Below are 22,431 nucleotides of genomic sequence, written 5' to 3' on the forward strand. Positions count from 1 at the left end.
CTCTCTAGAATTCTGATTTATTGATTTCTGATCAAGTCCCCAGTATATCAAGATCATTTTCATTTCTATACCTTTCTTCCTAAGTGACTACCATCCTTCTCAGGCTGTTGTCATCCACAGTTTTTATAATTGTACTGTCTGTTTCATTATTCAAGCTGTGAATGAAAATAATAAGTAATTTCAGGCAGCATTCCCTCTAAGGTGTGTGGCATACGCAGCCGCGCATGCCTCATACCTCAGAGGAAATGCTGATTGCAGGCCCTGGACAGACCCATGTATTCCTACTGCCCTTGCAAGGGTTTTGGGCCCAGCCTTGCTACTGTCTTGCCACACCAGGAAGTTCCTGTTGCTTCACCCAGACTTCTAGGATGACATACTTCCTGGACAGCTCTATATTTCCATCAAGATATACTCAACATCACAGTTAGCTGTTACTTTGGAGGGCAGAATGCAGATTTTTTTTTCTAAAAACAAGATGCATGACTTATTTTGGGGGCATGTGGCATGCTATAAACATGGCAATAGGGCCATAATTTATGACTTCAGGTTAAATCTTTGGCAACATTCATGGTTTCCAACAGACCCCAGCTACTGTATTTTGGGGTAGTTTTTACAGTGAAACTCTCATAACTTTTTAAAGACTGATCAGATTAGACTTGTTTCCAATTTAACTGTTCAGAATAACCTCCCATTGCCATTACTATTGATAGGTAGTCCAACAGTTAACTAATTACATTGTCCGTGACAGAAGAGGATTCAATGATTATGCCACAATCTTCTTTAGGTTTTTCAAAAGCTGTGTAGTGTGTTTAGTATACTCAATATTCAGGAATAGCTGCTATAAACCTTACAAGATGGGTATTAAAGAAATGGCCCATGCAGCTGCCCCATTTGGCCTGCTGGGCTACCAGACATGGGAAGCATGGCCAAGGGTGTGGCTTTCTACAGAATTTGGTCATCAGCCACAGGGTACCCCTGGACCTCCACCATCACTGATGCCAGACCTGCTGCCACCACTATGCCTGTCAAAGCTTCAGCTGGCTCTGCAGATCCAGTCCAGGAGGTGCCCTGTGGTCCATATCCAGTCTGAGGTGAGTTTGATGCCTCTGCCTTACAACATTCATTCTTCAAGCAACCCATAATACAATCAGAATACCCCATTAATTAAGGTTTATTATATGGTAAATAAGTATTGAATTCTAAAGGAATATGTAAGTACTAAAGCCTAAAAGAAAGCTAATGAATTAAATAATAAATTAGCCAATTTACAATCACATCTTTATTAAGATATTTAGTAGGATACAACAAAATAGTTTGTGCAATCTGATAATCCTAAGTAACAATAAATGGGTATAATCATTAGCATCTTCCCCATAGGTTATAGTTGGTCTTCTGCAGGTCACAATGATGGAGTATATAATCCTTGTTTCACATTTGCTGGTTATAGGAATGCTTCTTTTAAGAAACACCACAGCTGCCTTCCCTTATTAAAAACAGATGGGGGTAGGCATATTTGAGAAAATAATTAATTTCCAAGTTCCCAGTATTGGGAGGAGATTCCAAAGGCATGAGGTTGTGGACATTTGGAGCAGTTGAGATGATATAGAAGTTTTTGTTTCTTACAGCCTGGATCTTAAAGGGACACAATCATACTCTTTTCCTTTTTTTTTTTTTTTTTTTTTTGTGCTCATTGCTTTTTCATGGAATAAATCCACCTGTTTGTGATATAGCTGTTCTTCTAGCAGGTATATCACTACTTTATTTAGCCTGGGATCAAACAGATGATAGTCATAACCATCCCTTTTAAGAACTGGTGGCAAGCTTTCACTGAAGTCCAGGAGCAAAAATGGTCTAAATACAGACCACTGTCTGATACCCTGATGGAGAACAGATGTAATGGTACAAAGTGTTTGCCACTGGGACCATGGGACCCAAACAATGAGATGGGATCAGATATTATCCGATGGCCAAGGGACATCCAAGTTGAGCACATCATTGACTGTTGCTAGTACAAAGATACTGGACTGAAACCACTCACCAGAAGTAAGAGCAAGGGGATAGAACTAAACACCCTTCTTTCAAATGCACACACACACACACACACACACACACACACACACACACACACACAACATAGACCTACAAAGACTCTTAATGTCTTCAAATTTCCCCACTGCAACAATTGCGTAGCGCATGCTAAAAACATTATCTAAGAATGTCTTACCACCTAATAAGTATGTACCAATGAAGTCAATATGCTTGGGGTCTTACCTCTCTCTTCTTAGCATGACATTGGAGCTACTTAGCCCCCTTTACCCTAGGCCAATGTGGGATGCATGACTAACTGTCTGTGTGTAGAGAAGTGTTCTGTGCACATTTTAAAGCACTGTAATTTAGAGCACTTTTTCTTGTACTATGAAGGTACTGTGCTTTAGTGCTGATTAAACCCCCGTGTCGTGCACACACCCTACTGACTTACCTGCCTCTCTGGCTGGGAGGGGAGGGCAAGCTGCCAGTGGGCAGAGGGGTCCCTGGGCTGCAGTGGGGGGGAAATGGTGCTTCCCTCTATGGCAGCAGTGGTCCCCCCCACCAGGTGGCACCCACCTGCAGGCACCTGGCTCGGGAAGTTCCAGGGCATACCATAGCCATGGAGGGAAGCACCAGGCCCCCATACAACTCAGGCAGACAGGCAGGCTCTGGGGGGAAAAAAATAAGATCAGTCTTGCCACTTTTCTTGTGTGGTGTCTGCTTCCCGGGCTGCTGCCAGGCTGCCTGCAGGGCTTCCTGCAGAGCTGTGGAACTGCATGGAGTCCGGTGCTTCACTTTGTGGCTGTAGGGGCAGCAAACTAAAACTCCGCAGAGGAGTTTTAGTTAGCTGTGTCCTGCAGCCAAATTTCCTACAGCGGCTGGAAGTCATGCGCAATATGCTGCTGAGACGTGCAAACAGTGACACCATTAAAGCGGTGCAGAAGCATTTAGCACATTTTAAAGTGTTGTGCACACATGCCTCTTATTTCATCTATACATGGTGTTGAACATGACAGAAGTACAGTGTTTGGTGGAAGGGGCCCCAGAGCCACCCTGCGCTTTCCAGGCTAGGAGGCAGGGGGTGCACCACAGCATTCTAGGTCTTCTCCACTGGTCAGAAATTTGACCAGTGTACAGAAGTTACTTAGAGTGCTGTAGGCTGCTTAAGTGCTGTAAAATAGTGATTCAAATTTAATACCTCATTTAACATGGATTATTTTAAAGCACTGTGCCCATTTTTAAAGTGCTGTAAAGCCATACATTTCTGTTAACACATGGCAATAAAGTGCTTTGTACACACCTGCATGTTTTAAATTGCTTCAACATATACCAAATATGTACTCATGTAGCTACCATGTGCAGGGTCCTATATTCTCTTTCAACTCTACAAAGCCATGTAAATAACCATAATTTTAAACAATTTTTAATAGTTTTAATCTTGTCTTTTAAAGTGATTACCCCTGTCCCTCTGAGTGCATTTCCTCACGTGTCAAGCTTAACATCTCAAAAACCCCAAGGAAAAGCTCTGCAATTCCTCCACTGTTTAACCAGGCTTAAAGCTACACTACATTGTGTATTCACTGTGCTTATCTAATAGGTTCAACTGCATTCAGCACCATCAACTCTTCAAAAATGTGTGGTGGGAAGCATAAGCAGGAGGGATTCACCATATGGCACCTCCTATTGGAAGCTAGTTTAGACCTAGGGCATGATTCAAAGTCCACAAAAGTTAATGAGTCTTTCAGTTGACTTGAATGGGCTTCATTTCCTTAACCTATTACTATTTTAAACTTTGAAGGAGAAAGTGTCTCTTAGGTTGAAATTAGCGTGGAAGGCAAGATTCAAAGTAGAAGAAATTTTTGCTAAGTGCATTATAAAAACACCAACAAGGAAATATATAATAATTGTAATTGTAATGCTGGAGGACCATTAACAAACTGTGCCATGGTTTGCTTTCTATAATGATGTGCTGCTTATCGGTGTGCTGGAGTGGGAGTATAACAGTAAGCTAAAGTAATTGAATAAACACAACGTAATCAAATCATTGAGCTACAATTACAGGTTTCTACATATTTCTGATGTATTTCAAGATAGGGTGTTTTCAGATTCTTATTATGTATAGTTATATCTTGTTGCCAGGGTTAATAAAACCTTTGAAAGTGCTAAATTTGCTAAACTGAGAGGAATTGCTTTATTCCAAAAAAAAAGAAATGAAATTACTTAAACTCTTAGCTGGTTTAGAAGAAACAGGAACAGTTTTTTGTTTAGATGCTGCTGCTGATTCTAATTTGGCTAAACTTATGTTAATGTAGAAACAGGTGTGTGTCTACATATAGTTTTTTTTATTTATAAAAGCCCTGCTCTAATGCTGACATCAATAGATTCCTCTGCATCACTAATTCTGAAAAAAAAAGAAGGAGATATCCATTGGAAGGCCAAACATCATTTGCTGAGATATAGGTGTACCTTGGTATCATAAACAAAGCAAAGCTACTAATTTTTACCAGTTGTACATAGGTGTTGATGTGTAAAATGTTTCTTTTTTTCCCCATTTTTTTTAATTTTATTTTAGAGCCTATTTAATTTATAAACAAATTAGAAAAATAGCCAATTACCCCCCACATTCCTCTCCTGCATTCTTCATTAATTTTGTATGTACAGACACTTCTAGAACTAAATCATAAAGTATAATTCTGAGATATTCTGATAATAACTAACTACTTCTCAATAGTTTTCTATAGCCTTCAATAGCTTTTACCTGTGTAATGATATATGGTGTTCTTCGTGTTTCAGATATTGTTCTTTGTACTTACGGGTGAGGGTTCAGGGTAAGGATCTAGGGGATTCCGTCAGTTAACAATCTGCCTGTGAATGCATGGCATTACACTTGATGGCCTTACACGCTTGTGGATAATCAAGAGGCACCTTTCAATCCTATGTTTCTATGCTTCCTAAAGATTTTCCAGTACACATGGGCACTTTCAGTTACAAGAAACAGCTGCTACAGGTTGCTCTTAGGTTGAAAGAAGATAGGCATTTCAGGAGATCCTATTCTTATAAGATTTTCAGTTTTTCATACCCATCAATGCTAAAAACTTCTGAAGGCTCAGCCACATTAAAGTCCAAGATCTAAAAGTTTGGGAGCTCAGAAGTTCTTGTGGACAGTAACATCACTTTAGCACTTCATGTTGCCATGGGAGAATCTCTTGATTTTAGCTGCAAGTAAGCTAATTCCATTCGTTTCACTGTCTCTTTGTTACTTTCTTATGCATAATCCAGATTTCCAGACAGATAATGATGGAGACCTTTAAAATTTACTTTCTTTTCAAAAACATTATAGTCCCCGTGAGAAAAGCAACATTATTATTCAAATGAAATAAATCCTGACAATGAACATATGTAGGCCAGGCTTCAATTCCAACTTCCTCTTAGCAAGAAGGCTGAGTGATATTCTCTTTTTCGATTTCATTTTATGTGTGAAAACAGCTTTACCAGAAGGAAAAAAAAAATCTGTCATCTTTCTACCATGAAGCCTGATAGGAGCATCTGTTCATAATGACAATTTTTTTATAACTGTCAGTAGACACAAATGTATTACGTGCCTGCTTCTCATATTCAAAATAGAATTGAAAGACTGGACTTATATTTCAGAATGATCAGAAATGCTTTACTTAAGAGACAGAGTAAATCTAAATAATCCCATTTTAATGATGATCTTGTTGCACATGACTCAAATTGACTGAAATAAAAATATACATATGAAAGTGACAGGAGAACACTTTTTACCTAAAACCCTGATTACAATGGGAGCATGACTGAGCCATACTCATATTTTGCTTTTGGTTGTTAATAGCAAACACCTGCCCTCACTTACATTCATATAACAAATGTTGACTTTTATAGAAAATTGTTTTTGTGACTTAAGACTGAATATGACCAAAGACAATATTTACTCACACCCGCTTCTGAACAATCCTGCTAAATATTGTAAAACATCTAGCATAAGTAAAAGTGAGAGTAGCAGGTGGTTATTTATCAAAAATCTAAAAAAAATCTAGTACTGAATTATTATTAGCAGGATGCAACATGAGTACATACCAGAGAAACAGTGAGGAGGCTGCTTATTGAGAATGAGATAGCAATAAAATAAACAATTTAGCAGAAAAGGAACTTGCAGCTCATCATGTAATGAACCCATATCAGGCAGGAACTGCATAGAATTTTCTGCAGCCATTTTATAGATGAGTTCATTTCTTGTAGTAAAATTGAATTAGAAGAGAATAGTAGTGTTTATTAGGACTGTGCAAAGCTGCAGGTGTTAATTTGATTCGGAGGAGATTCGGCCTGATTCAGTGACTGAATCTCCAAATCCAAATCAAATCAGGGGACCAATAAAAAGGTCTGAATCAATTCAAAGCTCTCTGAATCTTCAAAAAAGATGATTTGATTATTCAGACAGTCTGTGGCTGGGCACTGTTGGTGCCTACCACTTTAAGGGCTGGGTCAGGCATCCAGCAGGTGCCTGATGGTGGCAGCCATTTTGAGAACCTAGTACAAAAAAGCTGCAGTCTGTTGCTGCCAACCAGGCAGAAACATTGCCTAGATGAGTTGCAGTAGGAACAACCCTGGAAGAAAGGGCAGGAACTTAAGGGGATGGTTTGGAGGCTCCTGGTCCTGGGCATGACCTAAAACTGCACCCTGCCAGGACTGGGTGGCCTGGTGAGGACCCCAGTGGTGCAGGAGTGCCCAGGAAATACCAGGCCACTGACCACCCCAGTGAAAGGTGGGTCAGGGCGCCTTAATAACCCCAGCTCCCACAGCGGGATGGGTTACCCCATAGTAGGGCCAAGAAGGCAGACCCCTGTTAGAGAGTAGGCTAGAGGCTCAGAAGCCTGACTTGAAACACCCTCAACTGGTTAATACTGGGGCCAGGACAGGAATGGTCAAAAGGGCCAGGGGCCCACCACTAGGGACACCTAGAACTAAGGGCCTGGGCTTCTGACTGGCCTTGGAGGTGAGGCATGGGCCTGTGTGGCTAAAGGTCTGGGGGGGGGGGGGAGCACATCTGAGATGGGGAAGAGTTCAGGGAGCTAGGCAGCCCAGAATGAGGGAGGAGTAGGCCACCTATATTGGAGAGATCTGGTTGGGGTCTGGACTGGAGGATTCTGGGGCCCAGTGTGGGGCCGGTGATGTTAACAACTGCAAGGATTGGGATGCAGTGTAGGGGAAGAACAGAGCCACAGATAGCACCACCTGGCATTGGGGCAAGAATGGGCAGCCTCCCACCTAATTAACAACATAATTATGTATCATCAAGTTGTGGCAGGTGAGGAGGCAGGTGGTTGGCCCAGAAACAGGTGGGTGGGCCAATAGCAGACTGGACCTGAGAAATCCCCCTGGTACACAGTCCCTGCCACTGCAGCAGGGAGCTGGAGCTAGACTTGGAGCTGGTAAGTAGAGAGCGGGGGGGGAGGGGCTTGGAGACAGGGGAGGGACCATGGGGGGACCTCTGCTAGACCCCATGCCCTGCTTGCTCCCCAGTCCCCTCGACCCCCTCCCGCTCCCCCAGACCTCCATGGCTGCCCCACCCACCCCAGCTTCCGGTGCTTTAAGAAAAAGCCCCCACTCACCAGGTTCTGCCAGGCAGGGGGGCAATCCCCGCTTTTCCCCACTGCCCCACACTGTGTGGGGGGCTCTGCATGAGCCTCCCAACCCCTCCCACTCTCCCAATCCCCCCACGCCTGCCCCACCTGCCTCAGCTCTGGCCCTTTAAGAAAAAAACCTGAGAAAAACCCCAGGACTCACCAGCTCCTGTAGTGTCCTTGGGGCTTTGGGGGCTCATGGAAGAGCCCCCCATGCAGTGTGGGCAGCAGGGATTGCGCCCCACCGGCAGGAACTGGTGAGTCTGGGGGAGTTTACTTAATGGGCTGGAGCTGGGGTGGGTGGGGCAGCCATGGGGTGGGGGCTGGGACAGCAGGGGGTTTTGAGGGGCTGGTACAGAGCCCCTCATGCAGCGTGGGGCAGTGGGGGGCAGTGAGGGTCATCCACCCTGCCCAGCAGCACCCAGTGATCAACTGAATCTCCGAATCAGATTTGGCTGAATCGATTCGGAACATTCATTCAAATCACTGAATTGAATCGCTGTCCCCCGAATCTTCTGAATCGAAATCCAAAGTGCATACTAGTCACTTCACACAGGTCTGGGGTTTATCCTTAATCCCATAGTTGTCCCATATTAGACAGCATGGAGCTCCATTTAAAAATACTAGAATTGCCATACTGGATCAGACCAAAGGTCTCCAACTTTTTATGACTTTTTCTATATTCCACAAAAAATTCTTTAGCTTTTAGCTGAAATGCTAAAAATCTCCAGTTGTTTTATGGGGTATTGTTTGTGTTTGTCTGGGGCTAGTAAAAACTTAAAACCCATTTTGAGGCAGTAACACAGTTTACTCAGCTGAGTATATTGAGTTTGCATGTGGCAAAATCCAAGTCCAACTTTTGGATTTTAGTTTCTAAAAATTAATTTTTCAATCAATCATAGGTGTGTTGCAGCTATATTTAGTAACTCATAACTAATGTATTGAACCTGTAATAATAGAGCAAACACTCATCTCTTGGGCTGATCTGTGCTTCTCTACTTTTTTGTTTTTGATCTTTTTGCTCCTATTATTTCTATTGCCATATTTATGTAATATAAGTAAATTTTAAGGAAAAGATAATGGTAAGTTATCTTAAAACAAAGGGAAAACATAGATTGTACTCCAAGAAAGACATCAGATCTTTGTAAAATGATCTTGTTTTTTATTGTGATGGATTTTTATCTTTTAAAAGGTGCCAAATTGCTTAAAGCAAGAGATAATGCCAAGAAAGTTACATTTCATCATTTGCCTAATTTCTATTTAAGATCTCCCTGAAGGGTTTCATTATGAGTCTCTAATTCCCAGTAACATAATGACTCTACTCTATATCTAAATAAAATGTTGTCTGGTTGGCATGAGGCTTATTTTTTGTGTTTACTGCATGTACACAAGGTAAAACATACGTATTAGTCCTAACTTTTATGTCAGGTACAATCAGCCTCAGCACAAAAGGCTTATTTCCAAGTCTGTATGGGTGCCTGTAGACATGCTGTGAGGCTTGTCTGACACTGCTATTACAACGCATCAGAGCAGACTCAATTAATCAAGTCTGCTGAAGCATGGTAATGGTCACTCTCCAGCCAGCCTCCACATCTCGTGTGTGCTTCAAAATGGCTGCAGGAGCAATTTAACTAAAGCTTGTTGAATGAGTTTTAATTCAAGTGCCCCCACTGCTATTTTAAAGTGCAGGAACTCTGATACATAAGACACCATGTCACTTTAATTAGAGAAGCTTTTGGAGACACTCTAATTAAAACAATCCTGCCCACATCTGAAGCATGTGTAAAAGTGCCCTAACTGCACAGATTGATGTACAGATGACCTATCTTCTTTATCTAGTCATAATTTAAAATTTCAGATCTCTAAGTGTAGTAAGTAACAATTTTATATTTTATTTGTATTACAGTAGCACCTGTGAGACTCAGTCCTGGAACGCGAGCCCATTGTGGCAGAAGGCATACAAACAGAATAGAAAATGTCCCTGCCCATGAACTTCTAATGTAAGTAACTGTGACTGTGATTTGTGGCAAGTCTGTAACAGACTTCAATAATGCAGGATTTAACCCTTAGCCGCAGTCCCACAACTGACAAGAAGTGGATTCAGTACAGTGCAATTCCTACAGAAAGCCAGGCTGACTTCAGCTGGTTCTGTACAAGTGCATTCACTGTTGATTGGCAAATATGGGTTAAAGTCTGAAAGCTGTTCTGGGGAGAAACCAGGGTGTTTTTGTTTGTACACCTCTTATCACAGCGTAGCCTTGCTTCTCACTGGATTCTCTTGGTGATACTTCCATACAAACATTTATAAAAAGCTGTATTGTCTAGTTGCAATATAATGCACCTTCAGTAATCTGTCATTAATTATGCACAAGAATTTTAAAAGTAGGTGCTAAATTCTTTCAATAGTTACAAAAGGCATTTTTATTTTTCTGGGTTTTTTTAAAAGTGAGAGTAAAATAAGTTTTAAAAGTACAACATTTAGTAGATGTTGAACAGAAGAGAGATGCCATTGCCACAATTGGCACTGTAGTTTGCAGAAAACACATTTTTCCTTTTCTATTTAAGGAGAGGCTACCATATTATTTCAACGTTGATGCACAATATTATGGTGAGTCTCTCTTGCTTTTTGTCCTTCTTTCACTTGAGTAAATTATAATTACTGCTTGTTGTCTTCCTTGATTATAATCTGTGTTGGAAAATGCATGTTTTCTTGTGATAGAAAGGAGAGAGGGAGGAAAGTTGTGTATGAAAAATGACTTGACTGTTTTACAAATTAGTAATGTAAATGATAGTAGTAGTAGTAGTAGTAGTAACTGCCAACACCTACAGTTGTTAAACAAATTTAGCTTGTAGTAATATTTTCCCAAGCTTAATAAATAATGACCTTGATTTCATTATAACTAATTAGATAACAATATTGCCTTCTTTCCTGTCATCTTTCAATGGACTTGGTTATGGTTTCCATTAAGAGATTTGTACCATATTTGCTTGATTCTAAGATGAAGGTTTATTCCCCATTTAACATGTGGAGGATGTCCCTCATCTTAGAATTGACTACAAGGGTGTGGAGAGGCAGGAAGCTGCTGTGACTTAAGCTCCAGCCTCCACACAGTGTTGTGACCATAGCCACATCTGCTGCTTCTCCTCATGCCCCTTCCACCACCTCTGTGCTATCTCCCCTGTGCAGTAAGTGTAATATTCTATCTCTATGTATTTTGCATGTGTATATGCACATTCATGAACTGTGTGAAATAACAAACAACAGGAACATCATCAGTATCTTCCTAAAAGTACTTATAGTATTTGGGCAATAAAAGATTTGTTTCTACCTTTCTTTACAAGATGAAAAATGTGCTTTCATCACAAGTAAAAATGCCATAATCTATAAAATCCCAGTCCTTTTCAAAATTATCATGAATTATGACATACTCCAGTACTAACACAACTGGGATATCATATTTTATTACCAATTTTCCATCAGCTTGAATTAATATCATATTACACTTAGTCTTTATTTTTCCCTAATAGGAAAGGTCCTCATGTGATTATATCTTCAGCCTCTGTTAGTGAAAAAGTATAATTTCAGAAATTTGATTAACTATTTTATATGACAGAAAATTGCTAACATAGAAAATTCATAAATTAATACAATTCAGCTAGTAGAATTATTTAATTTACCTATCCTCTACTTCTTCAGGAAAGCAATACATCCAGTGCTATGCCACCTGCCTTCAGAGGAAGATGCAAAATGTATTTGACTTTCGTGACTATGCAGTTAAACATTTTCCTGTTAAATATCATATTCCCAAATGAAATGATATAAGGGGATTTTTTGTTCTGTTAATTTATTATAAATCCCAATAGCTTTTTAAAAGGTTGTTTATACTATTTTATAAGGTAGAAGTGAGAGTTTGATGAAAAAGAGGGAATTACAAGTATCATAATGCTCCTACACAAATGTAGGCTTCAATCCCAAGAAGATGCTGGAAGGAAGCATGCATAATTTTATTTAGTAGTATTGAATAGTCAGTGGGTTTTATTATCTAAGCAAAGTTTTATATGTGTATGTAAGTTTTGCAACACCCTAAGAGTAGCATAACTGAGTAGGCAGCAACTGGGTCTTTGCAGGGACAGGGTGCAAACTTAGCCATCTAGCTGTGCTTCTGCCACAAGCAGCAGAAATATAGCAGGCAATGCTGCCCCATGTACCACTGCTGCCTGGGATGCAGAGGTGCCCTATTACACCTCAAATTCAAATTCCGAAACCACGCCACCAGGTTAAAAAAAAAGGAAATAAACAAATGGTCATTTCATAGAATGTGCCATGCCTTCTGTGCCATGCTCCAATGACCTGTGCTTCCTATCCAACAGGTATACAAAAATAACCTAGGATAGCAGAAGAATTCTATTTCTAGCAAGAAGCTTAATTACAGGAGACCACTGCTAATCCCCCATTTTGGACCCAATTAAAGAATTTATTCTTCTCCAGAACAGTACTTAAGAACATCCTTGAGTAGGATTGGGTTTAAGTGCATTTTTAAATTCATTTCCCAATGAAGCACATATTTAAATGCATTTCCTGATGTACACACGTTGTAATTCATACAAAACTCAACTATCTATCCTTAGTTCTCACCAGAAATTTTGATAGCTGAGCAACCTATCTTGTCTCTCTGACTTCACTGTTTCTACAGCCTATTCTTTAGTAACTCTAACTGGTACATTGTGAAAAAATAATTCTCGCTTATATATGATATACCCATTAAATCTACACACACACACACACCCCTCTCTTTTCTTGTTGTTGTTGACATACACGAGAATGTTGGGATTGTTTTCAACTGGTCTATGGTAACTAAAAGGAAAACCTCCATGGAGCACCCTCCATGGAGCTCCCATGTGTGCATCCACAAATAATTGCTTTTTTTGTTCAGCTGCCAAACCAAAAAAGTCAGGAGTAAGCAGTTCCGATTACCAGAACTGTTGTCAATAATTCTGATGACCCAAAATCTTCCTTTCTACATCAATTGAAGTGGCTGTATTCTATGAAAGAAAGAGGGGTAAGAAGGTAGAAGAGGAAGTTTCAGTTCCTTTTACCCAGCAGCTCAGGATTTGGAATACTCACCCAGCTTTAGAGAGACCCAGACTCGATTCCATGTGCAGCATAAGGGGCAAAAACCTATAGACATATGCACACGCCACAATTTCTGCCCTTTCATGCACTGTAACTGTGTGTCTGTTTGCACAAGTGGGATTTCTAGACACTTTAAAAGTCTTTCCTGTGCATTAAAGTAAAACTCCTTGGCTGAAGTTTAGTTTGGCTTGCCGGGAATTAAAGTGTCGTGTTGCATCCATGGATTTGTTGCTTGCAAACACAAAGGCACTCAAAGACATGTAATGACCCTCTCTGTCCACCAGATGGTGCTGCAATGTTTTTGTAGTTCACCTCTTCAAATTGCTTTCTCTTTCAAATTGCTTTCGCTTTTTATTTTTTTCTCATGTGGTTTGCCAGATCCCTGCTTCCACAGTTGTGTGGCAGGGCATGGGCATGGGCATGGGCATGGGGTGGGTTGGAAATCCTGGGCCAGAGGGGCAGAGCTGAACTGTCCCACTCTTCTGCGGTACTGGTCATGGACCCAGCTTAATTCGTTTGAAAATCTAGTGCGTGTAAACGCAGATGCGATGCTCCAAAATAAACAAGTTTAAATTTTATAAACTATTTAATTTAATGAGGTTGTGTGTACAGGTGCCCTGCATCCCCTGCCTCCCTGACTACAGGATTTTAGGCCAGTATCTGTTGAGGCTGTTCAACTCTGTATAAACAACTGAATATTCATTGGGACAAAAAGAGACTCTCTGGCCTGGTATTAGAACCCACTTCCAGCAGGTGGGAGGCCCAGCCTTAAGTTCCTGCTACTTTATTAGGTAGAGAGAAAGGATCTGAATTTACATTTCCCATCTCTGAAGTAAATGTTACAAGCAGTAAATATTAGATATTTGGTCACAAGATACTCTCAGCCCCTAGCCATGCATACACTTGGTGGCACTATGGGATCTGTTCCCTGATCCCAATAATCACACCATGTCATGCCACATGTATGGCAGGATGTGTGATGTTGAGACCAGGGATGAGATCCCAATCACACCATTGCTGTTTGCCAGTGCAGGTGGAACCTGGATCATGATCCCAGGCTTTCCCTGTAACAGCAGTTGCAAAGCCAGGTGCCCAGTGAACTCTTGTGATCCTGAGCTCAGAGTGAGTTTGAGACTCCGGTGCAGACCCAGGACTCATATTGACAGTCAGTTGATTGTAGTCTCAACCCAAATACTGCACTGGCACTGATTCAAGACTCTGGTGCAGTCCCGGGCCTGAGACTGACAACCATCTCATTCATAATGTTAGCTCCAAAATCACACTGGAGCTTCAGTTGGAGACTTTCATGGGATCCCAAGGTTGGGATCAGCTAATTGTCAGTCTGAGCCCTAGAACCACACCAGAACCAGTTTAAGATTGCAGGGAAGTCCTAGAGATGTGGCCAAGAGTCAGCTGATAGTCAGTCACAATCTAGAGTCTACAATGGGGCCAGTCCTAGAGACCCGCCATTAAGCTGGCATCACATTCAGTTTAAGAGACGATGGAAACCAACCACAAAATTACTATACATATTTTGTGGAATAATGTTTTTTGCCTTATTTCCCATTTTAAAATACCATTACCATCAAGAATGTGTGGCCAGATTTTTATTTAAGATACAATTTCCTGGTTAATCATGTTTTAAGTATAGCATCTGCCTGGGACTGCCATCTCTCTCCTTCAGGCTGTTCCACATTGTATACAATGTTTAATTATTCACTAAATCAATGAGCAAGAATCACTGTCTCACCTACTAGCTATCATAGTCATATAGCAAATGGGACAGCTCTGTATTTCATATGACGTCAGATGTCAACTTCCAAATCTATGAGCCACTACCTGCTGTTTGAATGTCACTCAATGTTCAAATTCCATCTGCCCCATCTGGGCATTTGTAAAGATTGTAAAGATTTGTAAAGATTAAGTGCTGTGCTGCTTGTTGGACACTATATTCACACAGGGGTCTATCTAATATGTTCATCTTGTGAAGTGTTGCTTTTGAAGTGTCCATATCTAGATCTCAGTCTGTTCAACTTGGCCCATGCTTCTGTGTCAAGGTCATGCCCCATGAGGGCTTGTTTGGTGTTGGTATAAACTGCTGCAGGAATACATCTAATCTTTCCCATCAGTCAGCCCATTCTGTTCCTACCTGTAGGTTTGGTTCAGCATCCCCAATCTCTTCCAGGAGCTTGGGAGCTTCATATATAAATGGTTTATGACTTTTAAGCCTCTTAAGCCTCCATCCATTCAGGCCTTCATTTAGCAATTGATGGAGCATGTGATTTTCATAATCTCTTGCCTCTATTGCCAATAATGATGATGGGGTCTCTCTTATATCTCTTGGTCTAATATCTGAGAGTACAGGGAGTATATATGTGTGTGTGTAAGTTGTGCTGCCAGCTATGATTCTCAGCACACTGTTAAGTAGTGTCAAGCTTTTTCATGTAACAATTTCTGGACCATACAGAAGCACAATATTTTGCTGGGGCATATAAAATTGCAACTGTGGTGGTTCTGAAGTTGGCACCCTATGTCTTGCTGGCTAAACATGCATAGACTTTACTGTTGAGCTTCTGAATGTGATGTTTATAGGTGAGGTAACAGTCTAATGTGACTCATAGGTAGGTTGGGGCATGCCCATGGGGAAGGATGTGGTTGCCTACTCTGATAGTCAGTGTGCTCTTGATTCAATTATTGTTTAGGTGAAAAAGTGATGATACTGATTTATTTATGCCTAAATTCAAAAGCCACTTGTAGAGAGAGTTAGCAATGGGAGTCGAGCCAGTGACCAGGGAGCCTGCAAACAGGGACTGCAAACAGGGTAAGTAGTTTGCAGGCATTTGCTGGGGACAAGAGGAGGAAGGAGGAGAGGGGCCCGGCACCAGATCCTTCCCAAGCAAGGTAAGAGATCCAGCTGCCTGTGCCTTTGTTTTTGCTCAGTGATTGTTTGTTTGGCAGGCTGTGCGTGTTTGGGCTGTGTGCTCTGAGAAGCTGGGAGTGATTGCTGATTGTTGATTGTTGAGTGATTGCTGCCTGGGCCTAAGAGAAGCCCTAACAAAGGGGATGAGTCATTCCAAGCCCAGAAGGATATAAAAGGAGACTCCCCAGGTGACCAGGGAGCCAGTGACCAGGGAGCCTGTGAAAAGGGACTGCAAACAGGGTAAGGAGTTTGCAGGCAGTTTGCAGGCCAACTCCTAGGCCACTTACGGCTTTAAAGTGAGATTGCTGGGGGATGGGCCATCAACCACTAGCACAAGCCCAAAAAATGGTAATCTTGAAACCAGCATCCCTGGATAAAATAGGAAACTTTCTCTGACACTGGCCAATGGACAGGTTATTCCACAGCTCACCCAAAAGCCTAGGGCATCCAGCAGCAGGCTTAGTTGCCTATACATTATGCCAGAAGCATGGGAAACAAGCAAGAGGAACTGGCCCTCCTACTAACCAGCAACTAATATAATCTTATAGGAGTCACAGGGACCTGATGGGACTCCACCTAAGACTGGACCATAGGCAGAGCAGTGGAGTTGCTCTCTATGTGAAGGAACATTACACCTCCCTAGAAGCAAAGATTGGAAACAAAGAATGGTGACTTGAGACCCTCTGGGTCAAGATATGGAGAGAGCATGGAGAAGGGGATTTGACCATAAGAGTTTATTACAGCCCTCCAAACCAAGAGTAACAGCTAGACCAAGAATTCTCTAGAGAATTGGTAGAGGCTGCATGCTCTTAGAGAATAGTCATCATGGGTGACTTCAACTACCCAGACATTTTGTGGGATGAGCACTCGGCTAGATCTGATTGCTCACAAAGCTTTCTCACTTGTGTTGAGGAGCTCTATCTAACACAAGAAGTTTATGGGCCAACAATGGGCAAGGCAGTCCTACACTTGGTTCTGGCCAGAGAGGACAATCTAGTGAGCACTGTGAGGATTGAAGGGAAACTGGGAACAGTGACCATGAGATGATCACTTTCTCCACCCACCATAAGTCAGGGAAATCATCCAGTAGGGTAGAAATCCTTCATTTTAGGAAAGCTAACTTCCACAAGCTTAGGGGATTGGTTGGCAAGGTCCTGTGGGACCATGGTCCAATGAAGAAGGGAGTACAATGTGAGTGGTCATTCCTCACGGAAGCAATCCTAAAAGCTCAAAGGAAATCCATTCCCTTTCATAAGAGAGGCAGCAAAAGGGATGGGAGACCCTTGGCCCAACAGGGAAGTCACAGACCTCCTGAAATTAAAACAATAAGCCTACAAAGGTTGGAAGAAAGGAATAACTACCAAAAAGGAGTACTCAGCAACAGCCCACAACTGTAGGGAGCAGTTCAGGACAGCAAAAGCACAAAACAAATACAGATTGGCAACTGGAATCAAGGACAACAAAAAGTCCTTCTTTAGATATGTAGGGAGATGGAGAAAAAATAAGGAAATCATAGGGTCCCTGATGAATGAAATGGGACAGCTGATAATCGACGCTCAGGACAAAACTGAACTCCTAAATGAATACTTCACGTCAATATTCCACCAGTCCAAGGGTGTTAGCCTGCTTGACAGAATACAGGATGATCATGGTAGGGGTGACCACCCTTCCATAGTTGGCATAGATCTTTGTAGGGGAACACCTATGAAGGCTAAATATCTTCAAGTCAGCAGGACCAGATGAACTGCACTCAAGGGTGCTAAAAAAAATGGCCAACATCATCACGTGACCTATGGCAAAGTTATTTGAAGTCTCATGGTGCTAAGGAGAGGTCCCAGAAGACTGGAAGAAGACAACGTGGTGCCTATCTTTAAGAAAGGGAGAAAGAGGACCCAGGAAATTACAAGCCAATCAGTTTGACCTCAATCCCTGGTAAAATCCTGGAGAAAATTATAAAAGAATCTACTACAGACAGGCTAGCAGAAAGGTATTCTGAAGGATAGCCAACATGGTTTCATTATGGGCAGGTCATGCCAGATCAACCTCATTTCCTTCTACAATCAGGTAACTCACCACCTGGATAAGGAAAATGAGGTTGATGTCATATACCTAGATTTCAAAAAGGTCTTTGACCAGGTCTCCCACAAAGTCCTCATGAAAAAAATTGCAGAAATGTGTCCTCGACTACTTTATTGGCTGGTGGTTGGGTAACTGGCTCTGACCCAGAGAGAATTGATTGATGGAACTGAGTCATCATGGTGGAGGGTAACCAGTGGTATCCCTTGGGGTTCAGTACTCAGACCAGAGCTTTTCAACATGTTTATCAATTTGCATTTGGGTATTAAAAGCTAACTAGCAAAGGTCGCAGATGACACCAAACTATGCGGGAGTGTGGTCATCCTGAAAGACAGGCTGACAATACAGGCCAACCTGGACAGGCTCACAAGGTGGGCAGACCTCAACCTGATGTTGTTTAATACAGAGAAATGTAAAGTACTCCATCTGAGGAGAAATAATTCACAGTACACTAACAGGCTTAGCAGTGCTACGCTTGCTAGCACCACATCTGAACGAGACCTGGATGTCATGATAGACAACAAAATGAACATGAGCCACCAGTGTAACGCTATATCTGACAGAGCTAATCAAACACTGGCATGCATCTACCAAGTCATCTCAAAGAAGGCTAAGGAGGTCATCCTCCCTCTCTACTCTGCCTTGGTGAGAGCGTAGTTGCAGTATTGCATCCAGTTCTAGGCACCTCACTTCAGAAAAGCTCGAGAGAATCCAAAGCTTGCCCACACACATGATTAGAGGCCTAGAGACCAGGTCATACAAGGAGAGGCTGAAAAACTTGGGACTGGAGAAGAGGAGACTCAGAGGGGACTTGGTGGCAGCCTATAAACATATCAAGGGCGTACATCAGAGCCCAGGGGAGCATTTGTTCACAAAGTTCCCCCAGGGGAGGACAAAAAATAATGGAAACAAGCTGATTGAAGATTGCTTGAGGCAAGATATAATGAAAAACTTCTATACAAGTCAAGTACCAAGGTTTTGGAACAGGCTCCCTACACAGGTGATATAGTCATTCACACTGGTGATCTTCAAAAAGCATCTTGACACCAATCTTGCTGGGGTCATCTGACCCCAGCTGTCTTTCCTGCCCAAGTGCAGGAAAGTGCAGGTCCCTTCTATCCCTAACAACTATGAAACTATGAGTTCCATGTCCATACTCAGTATTTTTTCCAGTTCTGTCATGTCAGTTCCTTAGGCTACTATGGCAGCATCATCAGCATACATGTATTGCTCAGATGCTGTATGCAGCAAGCCTGAGACATATACACTGAAAAGTCTTGGTGCTAGCAGTGACTCTTGAGGGACTCCATTCTTCAGTTAGGACTCTACTTTTTTCTCCTTGGCTAGTAGTAAGTTTAAATCATCTGCTGGAGATCATATTCCTGATGAAAGCACATAGTTTGCATGCAGGTATCATAGAGTGAAATTTATATTTGAGGCCTTGCTGTCATACAGTATCTTAAGTGACTGTATGTTCAATAAAGACCATACCTGCTTTCTAGAACTGTGCAAAAATTTGCCCGGTCTTTCATTTTGAAGCTGTTTTAATGCATTTCAAGCTCAAAACAGTGAAACCTGAATGAAACAAAATCTTTCAAAACAGCTTTGGGGGCCTGCCTGCACCCCTGGGAGGGCTTTGGGTTTCTTCCAGACTCCTCCCAGGGGTGTGGGCCCCTGATCTGCCTGTTGGATGACAGGAGGCTGCTCCTGCCATCTGGGACTGGCAGATTGGTGCTTCTGCTGGCCCCAGGCAGCAAAACCAGCCTCCTGTCATCTGGCAGGCAGATCAGGAGCCCACCTGCAGCCCCAGGAGGGCTGTGGGGTTCTGCTGGACTCCTCCTGGGGCACAGGCCCCTGATCTGCCTGCTGGATCACAGGAGGCTGCTCCTGCTCCCTGGCTCCTGCTTGTCAACAGTTGAGGTGCAGTTTACCAGAAACCTCTTCACCTATCTCCTTGAAACTTGGCAAGCCTTATACCCTCAGAAGGGGATACAATCCATTTAAGTTTCATCCAAATCAGGCAAGAAATTATGAAGTTATAAGCAGTGTTGTGCTTCCCCATTATAGCCTATGGGCAAAACATCGAAAGAGCATCGAAACAGCAAAGCAGTTTCGACGAAACAAAACGGAACAGTGCTTTTGAAATGAAACAAAACTCTGTTCTGTCAAAATGTTGAAATGGAAGTCGAAGCAGAACAGTGCTGTTTCACACAGCCCTACTGCTATCTTCCTCATTTCAAATCTGTTTTCTATGTCAGGTCTAAGTAATGTAACTTGGTCAGTAGTACATCACATTTTTTGTCAGTCAGCTTGTTCTTTTGGGAGCTAGGTAACAGGTTACTTCCAGTCTCCTCCAGTGAATATTTGGTTGATTAAACAAAATGGAACAGCTTCAACATGAGTGATTAAGAACCAAGCCCCAAACACCTGGTTTCATCATATTATAGCCTTTAAATACAGGCATACAAAGTATTGAGTCTGAATTTCTTGCATATTTCTTGCATATAGTGCCCTAGCACTTGAGCACTTCCCCAGGGGTATCACTAATATCTACTTTTTGTGGATCTGGCACTGGAAAGGCTTTTTTGGGCAAAACTAAGAATTTGGTAGACATCTGGAAAACATAAGTTTATGGTCATCCCAATATATTGGTGAATTTAGTAAATTCTATAGCTCTCTTATTCTCCTACACTGGTGGATATCATGGGATAGCAAGTGGGTTGGTTATGCCTCTTCAGTGTGCCTGATGGAATAGTTGGAGAAGTACCCTGCATTGCACAGAACTGGTACCAGGGCACTTTCCCTTCAGACCAAAGACAAACTTTGAAGGCAGAATGTGATTTAGGGCTGTTATCTGCTAATCCTGACTGCCATAGGGCAGCAGAGCAAACTGATATCCCAAGCCAGCAAAGTATTCCATGGATACCAAAAAAAATACACTAAGAGTACAGTGCACAGTAACTAAAAGTAAATGGTTTGTTCTGCCCATTAAAAAGTAAAATGTAGCTGACTTTTCAGTTCTCCCCATACCATAAAGAAACAACCTTCTCTTTATAAAAAATATTCCCTGGGGATGCATTCCATTGTTAAGGGTTGCATAGTTTGCAATGTTGTTCCATATTTTAATTGATAAATAATAAAACAAATGCACGTAATAAAGCCTGATATTCACATTACTACAACTGATCAGCATAGTGCTCTCTACATGTTTTACCCCAATGTTTAAGGGCATTTCTGTAATGTAAGGGCATAAGTAGGATTTAGTAGGAATAGAATGCCTTGTACAGATTCTTGCACCCAAGATGGTATAAACTTATGGCCTGTAATCTTCTACTGGAAACTGAATCAAGTGCAATGCATAGCAGTGCTATTCCCAGGATCAGGAAAAAGGAATGAATCTATACTAGCACTTTCTCAGCCCAGCTTTTTCTTTTTCTTTTTCTTTTTTTTGTTTTTTGTTTTTGGTGCATCTAGGGTTCTGGTAGATTCTAAGCTATATATCTTTTATCTCACTGACTGTGCTTTTCAACTCCTTGCCATCTCCCATTAGGGCTGCATACACAAACTCAAATAACCTGTGAGAATTCTGTGAAGCCAAGGTGGAGCCCTGTGCACACATCTCAGTAAGCTCGACAAGCTACCTTGATCTGCCTGGCAACAGATGACAACAGTGCATGGGGCATCCCTGGGTATATTCAGACATGGCTGACTTGTATCCAAAAACCTGATATGTACTTCCAGTCATGTTAGTCCCTAAATGAACAGTTGTTTGGACAAATATTGCATATGCATGCGAACATAGATACATACACATGATGTATGTGTATGACAAATGGACAAATGGGTGACAATAATCTTCCTCTCAGGGGTCATTTTTGTAAGGGAGTATAAACAGTAATTTGATGAACACTTCCTGTTTAACAGCCCTGATGGAAAAAAAAACTCCAAATGAATTATATGATGCCCTAAAGCATTCTAGAAATGAGTTTGTGTTGTTACATTTCATTGACATTACATTTGTATGTTAGAACTATAATAACAGGATCATCTAGTATGGTCAAAGTTTTCAAGTCAAGTTTCCAAATGTTCCTTACTAATGCTTCTACTCAAAAAGACAATTCTTTGCTGCTCTACCAATTCTGTTTAGTATTAAAGAGAATTACTGAGAATTGACTTGATGACTTTGCAGAAGGAAAGAACAAAACAAATTCAGGTTTGGAAGAAAAGAGAAAAAGGTTTGCTTTTCAAAATTCTTCATATTGAAAATAAATTTACAGAGGGATTAGACCTATATAGCGAATAGTAAATACCCATTCAGCCATAGTCTAACAATCAGCTACATGAGAAAGGCACTGCACCTTTAAAACAAACTGTATGATTTCCCCACGCTTGTGCAATCATCCAAGCATTTTAAAGCTTAATTCCCTGACTCCTGATACTGACACTCTCTCTCCCTCTCCCTCTCCCTCCCTCTCCCCCCCTTCTCTATTTTTCTCTCTTTCTTTTGTTTAATATATTGCTGAATGTTCAAAAGTAACAGACTTGACAACTTCTCAAATTTCTAAACCAAGACACAGCATCCCTAATTAATAATTGAAACAAATGGCTCAGGGCACAAAACCTTAGCTCTT

At 41.6% G+C, this 22,431-nt stretch overlaps 1 long non-coding RNA gene across 1 annotated transcript in view; it reads left to right on the top strand.

Moving 5' to 3' along the window:
* The first annotated feature begins 3,844 nt into the window (after positions 1-3,844).
* The window catches only part of LOC132249463 (uncharacterized), a 34,951-nt gene continuing 16,364 nt past the window's right edge, over positions 3,845-22,431 (top strand). The window contains exons 1-3 of the long non-coding RNA XR_009460936.1: positions 3,845-4,031; positions 9,577-9,670; positions 10,236-10,278. This is a non-coding gene — a long non-coding RNA (uncharacterized LOC132249463). The remainder of the gene's footprint in view (positions 4,032-9,576; positions 9,671-10,235; positions 10,279-22,431) is intronic.

The sequence above is a fragment of the Alligator mississippiensis genome, chromosome 3, assembly GCF_030867095.1.
Source record: "Alligator mississippiensis isolate rAllMis1 chromosome 3, rAllMis1, whole genome shotgun sequence".
Taxonomy (NCBI): Eukaryota; Metazoa; Chordata; order Crocodylia; family Alligatoridae; genus Alligator; species Alligator mississippiensis.